This window comes from Lates calcarifer, unplaced genomic scaffold (assembly GCF_001640805.2).
Source record: "Lates calcarifer isolate ASB-BC8 unplaced genomic scaffold, TLL_Latcal_v3 scaffold_8_19, whole genome shotgun sequence".
NCBI lineage: Eukaryota > Metazoa > Chordata > Actinopteri > Centropomidae > Lates > Lates calcarifer.
The window spans coordinates 137,213-150,898 of record NW_026118185.1 but is presented as its reverse complement, the minus strand read 5'-3'; the positions used below and the strand labels follow the sequence as shown (position 1 = coordinate 150,898).

Genomic DNA, 13,686 nt, shown 5'->3' with positions numbered 1-13,686 from the left:
GGCTTTTAACTGCTGTGAGGGTTAGGGTTACGATTTTTAGCCACTGTAAGCCAGAGGTTAGGGTTAGGGTTAGGGTCTTTCTCCACTGTCAGAGGGTAGGGTTAGGGTTATATCTTTAAACTTCTGTTAGGGTTATGATTTTTAGCCACTGTTAGCCAGAGGGTAGGGTTAGGGTTAGGGTTATGGCTTTTAGTCACTGTTAGCCAGAGGGTTAGGGTTATGATCTTTAGCCACTGTCAGAGGGTAGGGTTAGGGTTATACCTTTAAACTTCTGTTAGGGTTAGGGTTAGGGTCTTTCTCCACTGTCAGAGGGTAGGGTTAGGGTTATACCTTTAAACTTCTGTTAGGGTTAGGGTTATGATTTTTAGCCACTGTTAGCCAGAGGGTAGGGTTAGGGTTAGGGTTATACCTTTAAACCTCTGTTAGGGTTAGGGTTATGATCTTTAGCCACTGTTAACCAGAGGGTAGGGTTAGGGTTAGGGTCTTTTTCCACTGTCAGAGGGTAGGGTTAGGGTTATACCTTTAAACCTCTGTTAGGGTTAGGGTTATGATTTTTAGCCACTGTTAGCCAGAGGGTAGGGTTAGGGTTAGGGTCTTTTTCCACTGTCAGAGGGTAGGGTTAGGGTTATACCTTTAAACTTCTGTTAGGGTTAGGGTTATGATCTTTAGCCACTGTTAGCCAGAGGGTAGGGTTAGGGTTATACCTTTAAATTTCTGTTAGGGTTAGGGTTATGATCTTTAGCCACTGTTAGCCAGAGGGTAGGGTTAGGGTTAGGGCCTTTAGCCACTGTCAGAGGGTAGGGTTAGGGTTAGGGTTATGGCTTTTACCCACTGTTAGCCAGAGGGTTAGGGTTAGGGTTATGATCTTTAGCCACTGTTAGCCAGAGGGTAGGGTTAGGGTTAGGGTTATGGCTTTTACCCACTGTTAGCCAGAGGGTTAGGGTTAGGGTTATGATCTTTAGCCACTGTTAGCCAGAGGGTAGGCTTAGGGTTATACCTTTAAACTTCTGTTAGGGTTAGGGTTATGATCTTTAGCCACTGTTAGCCAGAGGGTAGGGTTAGGGTTAGGGTTATGGCTTTTACCCACTGTTAGCCAGAGGGTTAGGGTTAGGGTTATGATCTTTAGCCACTGTTAGCCAGAGGGTAGGGTTAGGGTTAGGGTCTTTTTCCACTGTCAGAGGGTAGGGTTAGGGTTATACCTTTAAACTTCTGTTAGGGTTAGGGTTATGATCTTTAGCCACTGTTAGCCAGAGGGTAGGGTTAGGGTTAGGGTCTTTTTCCACTGTCAGAGGGTAGGGTTAGGGTTAGGGTTATGGCTTTTACCCACTGTTAGCCAGAGGTAAGGGTTACGCCTTTTAGCCACTGTTAGCCAGAGGGTAGGGTTAGGGTTAGGGTCTTTAGCCACTGTCAGAGGGTAGGTTAGGGTTATGCCTTTAAACTTCTGTTAGGGTTAGGGTTATGATTTTTAGCCACTGTTGGCCAGAGGGTAGGGTTAGGGTTAGGGTTAGGGCTTCTAGCCACTGTTAGCCAGAGGGTTAGGGTTATGATTTTTAGCCACTGTTAGCCAGAGGGTAGGATTAGGGTTAGAGCCTCAATTATACATTTCAAACTCATTTGTGATATTCATTTGAAAATAAGAGAAACTCAAGTCAAAAGTTAAGCTACAAAACTTTATTGATTCTATTGTAGACAACATTTAACAAACCACAGCAAAGATAATTAACACCATTCTCCATTACTGCATAGAACTTTTCCTACTCTTGTTATTTGTAATATTACAAATAATAATATCTTTAATGTGAGAGACAGTACAACATATTCTGAAAATAACCACACAATATACAATGGCATTTTTGATGCCATACTATACTATGACATTTTTTTGACCATTTTTCATACCTTATACTATGGCCTTTTTTGACAGCACACTATACTATGACATTATTTGACCATTTTCAATGCCATATGACATTTTTTATATATTTTAATGGCATACTATAGTATGAATTTTTTTAGCCATTTTTGATGCCTTAATATACTATGACAATTTTTTAATATTTTTGATGCATTGTCATACTGTGGCATGTTTTGATGGTGTTTGACGTCTGTTTGATGTCTTGATTCCTTACCTTAATGTGACATTTTAAAATCTACTTTGGACTACTTTTACTTCTGCATTGCTTTTATATTACACATTAATTCTACTGTTACCTCAAATATTAGATTAGTTTTACTATTATATATTACCTTTCTTATTAAATATTACTTCTAAATTTACAGATAACTTTAATTGCTGCAAGCTACATTTAGTAACAAATTAACTTCTACACCTTACTTCTGGTATTGCTAATTACATTTACATCATTCCTACTAATACAAAATACTTATGCATTATTTTATATAGTAATTACTTCTATTATTATTATTATTTTCTGATACTGAATACTGAACATGAAAAGTGTAAAGGCAGTGCGGTCTAGACCTGCTCTATATGAAAAGTGCCTTGAGATGACTGTTGTTGTGATATGGCGCTATATAAATAAAATTGAATTGAATTGAATTGAATTGTGTGTTGGACAGTTGATGTAAAGCGGTTTGTGAATTGCCAGGAGGCCTCTGTCCTGGTCTCAAAGAACTTCTTCATTGTACAAAGACTCTCTGTGATCGTGGACTACATCTCATCGACAATGTCTCTGAACGCCGGCAATGCCGACTTATTGGGGACCGAGTCACCACGAGTCACAGACAATGTCTCAGATCGAGGACGATGTCTCCCTCATCCTCAACAATGTCTCTCCGATCATGGACGTCGTCTCAGTGATCGTGGACGATGTGGTGGACGAAGTGGTGACACCTGGAGGAAATCAAAGAGAAAAATACAAAGGAAAATGATCAATACATTACTACCTATTTCTCATCACCAGTTTAACCATGAAAACAGTACAGTGTAGTCTAATGTGTCTTGCACATACACATAATTAAGAATTTTTGATCAAGTCCTATCAAACTGAAGGTACGATATTTTTCAATCCCATTTTGACTGATCCTGAACAAATACAGTCCAAGACAGAACCATTTAGTGTTTGTTAGTCCTGAGGTGTTTGATATTATTTGGTGAGAAGGTGAGGAGAGCTACAGTCACTTTATCCACAGATATGACATTGACAACTATTGTGATATTTATTTAACACCAAGAATGCCAAATATTTGCTTCAAGACAAAGGATTAAGAGGTGAGAATAGCTTTCTTTGTCATATGATAAATAGTAAATACTGCTGATTAAGCAAAACAAGACATCTGAAAACGTCACCTCGAGCTCTGAGCAAATACAGTTAGTACTTTTCCAGATTTAATAGACACGATTTATCAGTTCTTATTATATTCAGTACAAAATTTATTCAATACCAAGGTTTGGATGTTGTCTCTCTGCGATCGTGGATGATGTCTCTGTGATCGTGGACTACGTCTCTGTGATCGCGGACAATGTCTCTGAGATTATGGACAAAGTCTCTGCAATCATTGACAATGTGTCGGTGATCGTGGACCAAGTCTCTGATGATAGACTGTTTCTCTGTGATCATTAACAATGTCAGCTGATCACGGTCATGCCGTCGAATCGAGGAACCACAGTGTCACTACCGATTCTTGCGCAGAGCTCTGCGAAGCAGCGACAATGTCTCTGATCATGGACAACGTCTCTCTCATCTTTGACAAGGTCTCTGCGATCACAGACAACGTCTCTGATCGTGGACGATGTCTCCCTCATCCTCAACAATGCCTCTCCGATCATGGACCATGTCTCTGTGATCGCGGACATCTCTGTGATTGTGGACAGCGTCTCTGTGATCGCGGACAATGTCTCTGAGATTATGGACAAAGTCTCTGCGATCATCGACAATGTCTCTGAACGCCGGCAATGCCAACTTATCGGGGACCTAGTCACCACGAGTCACAGACAATGTCTCCGATCGAGGACGATGTCTCCCTCATCCTCAACAATGTCTCTCCGATCATGGACGTCGTCTCAGTGGTCATGGACAATGTGGTGGACGAAGTGGTTACACCTGGAGAACATACAAAGGAAAATGATCATTTACTTTTAGCATTATACTGTTCTGATGTATTCAATACTGAACATGAACAGTTGAATGTCAGTGCTGTGTGTTGGACAGTTGATGTAAAGCTGTTTGTGAATTACCTGGAGGCCTCTGTCCTGGTCTCAAAGAACTTCTTCATTGTACAAAGACTCTCTGTGATCGTGGACTACGTCTCTGTGATCGCGGACAATGTCTCTGAGATTATAAACAAAGTCTCTGCAATCATTGACAATGTGTCTGTGATCGTGGACCAAGTCTCTGATGATAGACTGTTTCTCTGTGACCATTAACAAATGTCAGCTGATCGCGGTCATGCCGTCGAATCGAGGAACCACAGTGTCACTACCGATTCTTGCGCAGAGCTCTGCGAAGCAGCGACAATGTCTCTGATCATGGACAACGTCTCTCTCATCTTTGACAAGGTCTCTGCGATCACAGACAACGTCTCTGATCGTGGACGATGTCTCCCTCATCCTCAACAATGCCTCTCCGATCATGGACCATGTCTCTGTGATCGCGGACATCTCTGTGATCGTGGACAGCGTCTCTGTGATCGCGGACAATGTCTCTGAGATTATGGACAAAGTCTCTGCGATCATCGACAATGTCTCTGAACGCCGGCAGTGCCGACTAATCGGGGACCGAGTCACCACGAGTCACAGACAATGTCTCCGATCGAGGACGATGTCTCCCTCATCCTCAACAATGTCTCTCCGATCATGGACGTCGTCTCAGTGGTCATGGACAATGTGGTGGACGAAGTGGTGACACCTGGAGGAAATCAAAGAGAAAAATACAAAGGAAAATGATCAATACACTACTACCTATTTCTCATCACCAGTTTAACCATGAAAACAGTACAGTGTAGTCTAATGTGTCTTGCACATACACATAATTAAGAATTTTTGATCAAGTCCTATCAAACTGAAGGTACGATATTTTTCAATCCCATTTTGACTGATCCTGAACAAATACAGTCCAAGACAGAACCATTTAGTGTTTGTTAGTCCTGAGGTGTTTGATATTATTTGGTGAGAAGGTGAGGAGAGCTACAGTCACTTTATCCACAGATATGACATTGACAACTATTGTGATATTTATTTAACACCAAGAATGCCAAATATTTGCTTCAAGACAAAGGATTAAGAGGTGAGAATAGCTTTCTTTGTCATATGATAAATAGTAAATACTGCTGATTAAGCAAAACAAGACATCTGAAAACGTCACCTCGAGCTCTGAGCAAATACAGTTAGTACTTTTCCAGATTTAATAGACACGATTTATCAGTTCTTATTATATTCAGTACTAAATTTATTCAATACCAAGGTTTGGATGTTGTCTCTCTGCGATCGTGGACTACGTCTCTGTGATCGTGGACTACGTCTCTGTGATCGCGGACAATGTCTCTGAGATTATGGACAAAGTCTCTGCGATCATCGACAATGTCTCTGAACGCCGGCAGTGCCGACTAATCGGGGACCGAGTCACCACGAGTCACAGACAATGTCTCAGATCGAGGACGATGTCTCCCTCATCCTCAACAATGCCTCTCCGATCATGGACCATGTCTCTGTGATCGCGGACATCTCTGTGATCGTGGACAGCGTCTCTGTGATCGCGGACAATGTCTCTGAGATTATGGACAAAGTCTCTGCAATCATTGACAATGTGTCTGTGATCGTGGACCAAGTCTCTGATGATAGACTGTTTCTCTGTGACCATTAACAAAGGTCAGCTGATCGCGGTCATGCCGTCGAATCGAGGAACCACAGTGTCACTACCGATTCTTGCGCAGAGCTCTGCGAAGCAGCGACAATGTCTCTGATCATGGACAACGTCTCTCTCATCTTTGACAAGGTCTCTGCGATCACAGACAACGTCTCTGATCGTGGACGATGTCTCCCTCATCCTCAACAATGCCTCTCCGATCATGGACCATGTCTCTGTGATCGCGGACATCTCTGTGATCGTGGACAGCGTCTCTGTGATCGCGGACAATGTCTCTGAGATTATGGACAAAGTCTCTGCGATCATCGACAATGTCTCTGAACGCCGGCAGTGCCGACTAATCGGGGACCGAGTCACCACGAGTCACAGACAATGTCTCCGATCGAGGACGATGTCTCCCTCATCCTCAACAATGTCTCTCCGATCATGGACGTCGTCTCAGTGGTCATGGACAATGTGGTGGACGAAGTGGTTACACCTGGAGAACATACAAAGGAAAATGATCATTTACTTTTAGCATTATACTGTTCTGATGTATTCAATACTGAACATGAACAGTTGAATGTCAGTGCTGTGTGTTGGACAGTTGATGTAAAGCTGTTTGTGAATTACCTGGAGGCCTCTGTCCTGGTCTCAAAGAACTTCTTCATTGTACAAAGACTCTCTGTGATCGTGGACTACGTCTCTGTGATCGCGGACAATGTCTCTGAGATTATAAACAAAGTCTCTGCAATCATTGACAATGTGTCTGTGATCGTGGACCAAGTCTCTGATGATAGACTGTTTCTCTGTGACCATTAACAAATGTCAGCTGATCGCGGTCATGCCGTCGAATCGAGGAACCACAGTGTCACTACCGATTCTTGCGCAGAGCTCTGCGAAGCAGCGACAATGTCTCTGATCATGGACAACGTCTCTCTCATCTTTGACAAGGTCTCTGCGATCACAGACAACGTCTCTGATCGTGGACGATGTCTCCCTCATCCTCAAGAATGCCTCTCCGATCATGGACCATGTCTCTGTGATCGCGGACATCTCTGTGATCGTGGACAGCGTCTCTGTGATCGCGGACAATGTCTCTGAGATTATGGACAAAGTCTCTGCGATCATCGACAATGTCTCTGAACGCCGGCAGTGCCGACTAATCGGGGACCGAGTCACCACGAGTCACAGACAATGTCTCAGATCGAGGACGATGTCTCCCTCATCCTCAACAATGTCTCTCCGATCATGGACGTCGTCTCAGTGGTCATGGACAATGTGGTGGACGAAGTGGTTACACCTGGAGAACATACAAAGGAAAATGATCATTTACTTTTAGCATTATACTGTTCTGATGTATTCAATACTGAACATGAACAGTTGAATGTCAGTGCTGTGTGTTGGACAGTTGATGTAAAGCTGTTTGTGAATTACCTGGAGGCCTCTGTCCTGGTCTCAAAGAACTTCTTCATTGTACAAAGACTCTCTGTGATCGTGGACTACGTCTCTGTGATCGCGGACAATGTCTCTGAGATTATAAACAAAGTCTCTGCAATCATTGACAATGTGTCTGTGATCGTGGACCAAGTCTCTGATGATAGACTGTTTCTCTGTGACCATTAACAAATGTCAGCTGATCGCGGTCATGCCGTCGAATCGAGGAACCACAGTGTCACTACCGATTCTTGCGCAGAGCTCTGCGAAGCAGCGACAATGTCTCTGATCATGGACAACGTCTCTCTCATCTTTGACAAGGTCTCTGCGATCACAGACAACGTCTCTGATCGTGGACGATGTCTCCCTCATCCTCAACAATGCCTCTCCGATCATGGACCATGTCTCTGTGATCGCGGACATCTCTGTGATCGTGGACAGCGTCTCTGTGATCGCGGACAATGTCTCCGAGATTATGGACAAAGTCTCTGCGATCATCGACAATGGCTCTGAACGCCGGCAGTGCCGACTAATCGGGGACCGAGTCACCACGAGTCACAGACAATGTCTCCGATCGAGGACGATGTCTCCCTCATCCTCAACAATGTCTCTCCGATCATGGACGTCGTCTCAGTGGTCATGGACAATGTGGTGGACGAAGTGGTGACACCTGGAGGAAATCAAAGAGAAAAATACAAAGGAAAATGATCAATACACTACTACCTATTTCTCATCACCAGTTTAACCATGAAAACAGTACAGTGTAGTCTAATGTGTCTTGCACATACACATAATTAAGAATTTTTGATCAAGTCCTATCAAACTGAAGGTACGATATTTTTCAATCCCATTTTGACTGATCCTGAACAAATACAGTCCAAGACAGAACCATTTAGTGTTTGTTAGTCCTGAGGTGTTTGATATTATTTGGTGAGAAGGTGAGGAGAGCTACAGTCACTTTATCCACAGATATGACATTGACAACTATTGTGATATTTATTTAACACCAAGAATGCCAAATATTTGCTTCAAGACAAAGGATTAAGAGGTGAGAATAGCTTTCTTTGTCATATGATAAATAGTAAATACTGCTGATTAAGCAAAACAAGACATCTGAAAACGTCACCTCGAGCTCTGAGCAAATACAGTTAGTACTTTTCCAGATTTAATAGACACGATTTATCAGTTCTTATTATATTCAGTACTAAATTTATTCAATACCAAGGTTTGGATGTTGTCTCTCTGCGATCGTGGATGATTTCTCTGTGATCGTGGACTACGTCTCTGTGATCGCGGACAATGTCTCTGAGATTATGGACAAAGTCTCTGCGATCATCGACAATGTCTCTGAACGCCGGCAGTGCCGACTAATCGGGGACCGAGTCACCACGAGTCACAGACAATGTCTCAGATCGAGGACGATGTCTCCCTCATCCTCAACAATGTCTCTCCAATCATGGACCATGTCTCTGTGATCGTGGACATCTCTGTGATCGTGGACTACGTCTCTGTGATCGCGGACAATGTCTCTGAGATTATGGACAAAGTCTCTGCGATCATCGACAATGTCTCTGAACGCCAGCAGTGCCGACTAATCGGGGACCGAGTCACCACGAGTCACAGACAATGTCTCCGATCGAGGACGATGTCTCCCTCATCCTCAACAATGTCTCTCCGATCATGGACGTCGTCCCAGTGATCATGGACGATGTGGTGGACGAAGTGGTGACACCTGGAGAACATACAAAGGAAAATGATCATTTACTTTTAGCATTATACTGTTCTGATGTATTCAATACTGAACATGAACAGTTTAATGTCAGTGCTGTGTGTTGGACAGTTGATGTAAAGCTGTTTGTGAATTACCTGGAGGCCTCTGTCCTGGTCTCAAAGAACTTCTTCATTGTACAAAGACTCTCTGTGATCGTGGACTACGTCTCTGTGATCGCGGACAATGTCTCTGAGATTATAAACAAAGTCTCTGCAATCATTGACAATGTGTCTGTGATCGTGGACCAAGTCTCTGATGATAGACTGTTTCTCTGTGACCATTAACAAATGTCAGCTGATCGCGGTCATGCCGTCGAATCGAGGAACCACAGTGTCACTACCGATTCTTGCGCAGAGCTCTGCGAAGCAGCGACAATGTCTCTGATCATGGACAACGTCTCTCTCATCTTTGACAAGGTCTCTGCGATCACAGACAACGTCTCTGATCGTGGACGATGTCTCCCTCATCCTCAACAATGCCTCTCCGATCATGGACCATGTCTCTGTGATCGCGGACATCTCTGTGATCGTGGACAGCGTCTCTGTGATCGCGGACAATGTCTCTGAGATTATGGACAAAGTCTCTGCGATCATCGACAATGTCTCTGAACGCCGGCAGTGCCGACTAATCGGGGACCGAGTCACCACGAGTCACAGACAATGTCTCAGATCGAGGACGATGTCTCCCTCATCCTCAACAATGTCTCTCCAATCATGGACCATGTCTCTGTGATCGTGGACATCTCTGTGATCGTGGACTACGTCTCTGTGATCGCGGACAATGTCTCTGAACGCCGGCAGTGCCGACTAATCGGGGACCGAGTCACCACGAGTCACAGACAATGTCTCCGATCGAGGACGATGTCTCCCTCATCCTCAACAATGTCTCTCCGATCATGGACGTCGTCCCAGTGATCATGGACGATGTGGTGGACGAAGTGGTGACACCTGGAGAACATACAAAGGAAAATGATCATTTACTTTTAGCATTATACTGTTCTGATGTATTCAATACTGAACATGAACAGTTGAATGTCAGTGCTGTGTGTTGGACAGTTGATGTAAAGCTGTTTGTGAATTACCTGGAGGCCTCTGTCCTGGTCTCAAAGAACTTCTTCATTGTACAAAGACTCTCTGTGATCGTGGACTACGTCTCTGTGATCGCGGACAATGTCTCTGAGATTATAAACAAAGTCTCTGCAATCATTGACAATGTGTCTGTGATCGTGGACCAAGTCTCTGATGATAGACTGTTTCTCTGTGATCATTAACAAATGTCAGCTGATCACGGTCATGCCGTCGAATCGAGGAACCACAGTGTCACTACCGATTCTTGCGCAGAGCTCTGCGAAGCAGCGACAATGTCTCTGATCATGGACAACGTCTCTCTCATCTTTGACAAGGTCTCTGCGATCACAGACAACGTCTCTGATCGTGGACGATGTCTCCCTCATCCTCAACAATGTCTCTCCGATCATGGACGTCGTCCCAGTGATCATGGACGATGTGGTGGACGAAGTGGTGACACCTGGAGAACATGCAAAGGAAAATGATCAATACACTACGACCTATTCCTCATCACCAGTTTAACCATGAAAAAACTATATTCAACATTACAGTTGAACTAGAGCATTTAATAAAACGTTAGAGGAGTGGCTGTTTAATGTCACATATGACAAAAAGAATCACATCTTTAAGAACCAACAACAAAGTAGTGTGTGGAAGAGCACAGAATTTTGTTTTCATACACAGATCTACAGAGACGCAGTGAGAACGACCACAAAGAGACAAAGAAGCAGCTGAGCATAAATAGATATAAAACAGCCAAGTAAATACTCAAAATGATGGAATAAGACCACAAATAGACACAGAATGACCACAACGACGTGATAATCAGATAAACAGACTACTAAACTGTTACCCTGGCTCCGTAGGGTGCCCACAACTCATGTCAGGGACGCTTTGGTCACAGAAACACAAACACATTTTGACCTACGCAAATAAAAACGACGACCAAAAAAGAAAACGCACTGGACGCATCACTAGGTGATATGGGTAATGCTAACGCTCGCTACTAATGCTAACGCTAGCTACTAATGCTAAAGCTGGCATCCATGTGTAAAGCAGCCAGGTACAGACGCAAAATAATAAAAAATGACCACAAATAGACACAAAACGATGACAACGACATGATAGACCGATATAAACTGAGTTGAATTGACCAGGATGGATAACAAAGTTACAAAATGACGATAAAGTGACTGTAAGCAGTTACAACAGAAATTTAAATAGACTATCAAGAGCTTGTTGTGTTTTCACCCATTGGCGTTGGGGGTCCGCAACTCATGCCAGAGTCACGGAAACACAAACACACTCTTACCGACGCGATAAAAACGACAGAAATTGTGAATACGGTCAAAAGATATTACTGAAAGAGAAGGCTAATGCTAACGCTCGCCGTTAACGCACAGGCTAACGCTAGCCGCTAGCTAGTTCGCTCCTAGGCCTTACCTTCGCGCTTCGGGTGTAGTCAGCGTCCAGCCTCACTCCTGTTCCATAACAAAGCAGCTCCAACGCTTGTTTTAGCGTCCAGGCTTCTTCGATGATTCAGTTTTCTCCTAGTGCCGACAAACAGAGACAGTGGTTCAAACGTTGGTTTTTATCTGTTTTCCGGCTTCGTTTCTCCGCCTCTCTAAGCTCCTCCCAGGTCATGACCGATGACGACACACAACGAAGCCAATGACTACACACGTAAGCCAAAGACGCCGATTGGCCAGCTGACTCTGTTCCCGCCTAGCAATCGCCTCTGATTGGTCTATAATATATCCCGGGAAAGGAAGGAAACCGATCATTGATGTATTATAAAAAAAAACTAACACATCCATGGTCAGAATATCATCATGTCTGTGTATATTTATCTCAAATATCAAAAGCCAAATAATGCCTTATTATTTGAATTACTATCTGATTTAGTTAAAAGCAGCTTCCAACCTCAATGGGACTTGATATAAAGGTTTAATAAAATGAAAAATAAAAATCCAACTAAATCAAGTGCATATCTTTACAGAATACACCCCTTAAAAAACAGAACTCTGAAGTTGAGCTTCACAAGCCAGACGTGAATGCCTCATAAGTCCAATAGAGAGGGGGCATCTATGTGGTGCAAGAGGAGTCCCACTTTATATAAAAGTGTTTTTTGTGGGGGGAAAAAACAAACAAATATCACCTGGTAGTCATCTCTGTTCTGTCTCATGACTGTGGCTCAATATCACGATCTGTATCTGGTAAGAAAAAAAAAACAAAAAAACATCAGTACAATGTTCAATCTGCGGACCACAGAGTCAACACTGACCTTATCTTACCTGATGTTTGCTCACTCTCTTTTTGAGGACATTATATCATATGCATTGCACTGCCTATAGTTGTTTTTCATGAGCTGTTACACCAAGCAGCTGAACACTGAACATCCTCTGCTCTGATCAGAAACACTGTTTTATTGGTTCATCTGGTATATTTTGTGTCTCGGTGACGCACTCCCCATGACTGATCCTTTGTAGAAAACAGCCCCTCTGGTTACCAAGAAGTTGCATCACAGGATGAAAAACAGGGAGGTGCTGTCCCCGGAGGCTGTCTCTGATACCTCCACCGACACTCATCACATGGGCATAAAGTGGCCTAATTTGCAAGGATTACCATTTTATACAGCAGCTGCAGCAGAGTTTGAGTCTTGAAGTAAGGTCTAGGGATGACCGGGGGCGTCTTTTGTGGGGGTGTCGCAGGAAAATAAAAGGTCGGAAATGCAGGAAATAGGGAATAGAGATAATTTTTGTTATATTTGGTTCCTTTCTCTGTGTTGTTTTCTCTTAAGTGGCATACACACTAAAAGATAATCGGGTCAAACAGTCCGAACCCCCCCACCACCGATCAAAGTCAGCAAAGGCTTTATTATCTGATGGCTCTAAAGATGATCTTGTCAGATTCTCCTGTGGTGTGAGGTGTGTTCAGGGTGATTTTACCCTCCCCGATCAGCTCCGAACACGATCATGGCCGTCCCAATAAATATTACACATGTTCAGTATTTACAATTGAAAATCCTGTCATGGGGGGGGCACCGAGGAGGAGTGAGTGCACGCTCTGTGGACTGTCGCATGGAACAGGATGATAGCCAATCAGGAAACAAGCTGACTGAAGACGGGAACACGCCAAACAAAAGATGTCACCGTCCACCATGTTTGTTTACTCTGAAGTCACGTTTGACCGCACGAGATTTGAGTTGTGAGTCCAGACTCTGGTTGTTGGTGGTGAATCTGTTAGTGTGTGGTGTGGCTGTGTTGGTCCTCTATGAGAACAAAACAAAGAAATCTGACATTATTTGTCGTCATGTATGATCTCTCACATTTTATAAGTGTGTGCCAGGACTTGTTAGGTTCTCTGTGGTTCTGGCTCATGTCAAGACTTTGAAAAGTAATAATTGTATTAACAGCAGCCTTGTAAGTGGTTAAAGCATCATATAGATGTTCTGTGCGCCTGCACTATCAAAGTACAGCCTGTTCGCGGTGACAGTGTAATTACCAGGAATGATGGGAGGCTGTGAGGGACCTGTCCAGTCAGCTCCACTTCCTCTTGATTTAACTCAACCCGCAGCTATAATCACTTCATCTGTCTGCGAGGTTAA

The 13,686-nt window shown here is 43.6% G+C and overlaps 1 long non-coding RNA gene across 1 annotated transcript; it reads right to left on the bottom strand.

Annotated features, from left to right (window-relative positions):
• Nucleotides 1–3,941: 3,941 nt before the first annotated feature.
• On the bottom strand, nt 3,942–11,794 carry LOC127142285 (uncharacterized). Its single transcript, XR_007812779.1, has 8 exons — nt 11,523–11,794; nt 10,094–10,539; nt 9,108–9,959; nt 8,463–8,973; nt 7,242–7,911; nt 6,438–7,107; nt 4,199–4,868; nt 3,942–4,064 (listed from the first exon to the last, which is right to left on the bottom strand). It is a non-coding gene; the product is annotated as an uncharacterized LOC127142285 (long non-coding RNA).
• Between the last annotated feature and the right edge of the window lie 1,892 nt (nt 11,795–13,686).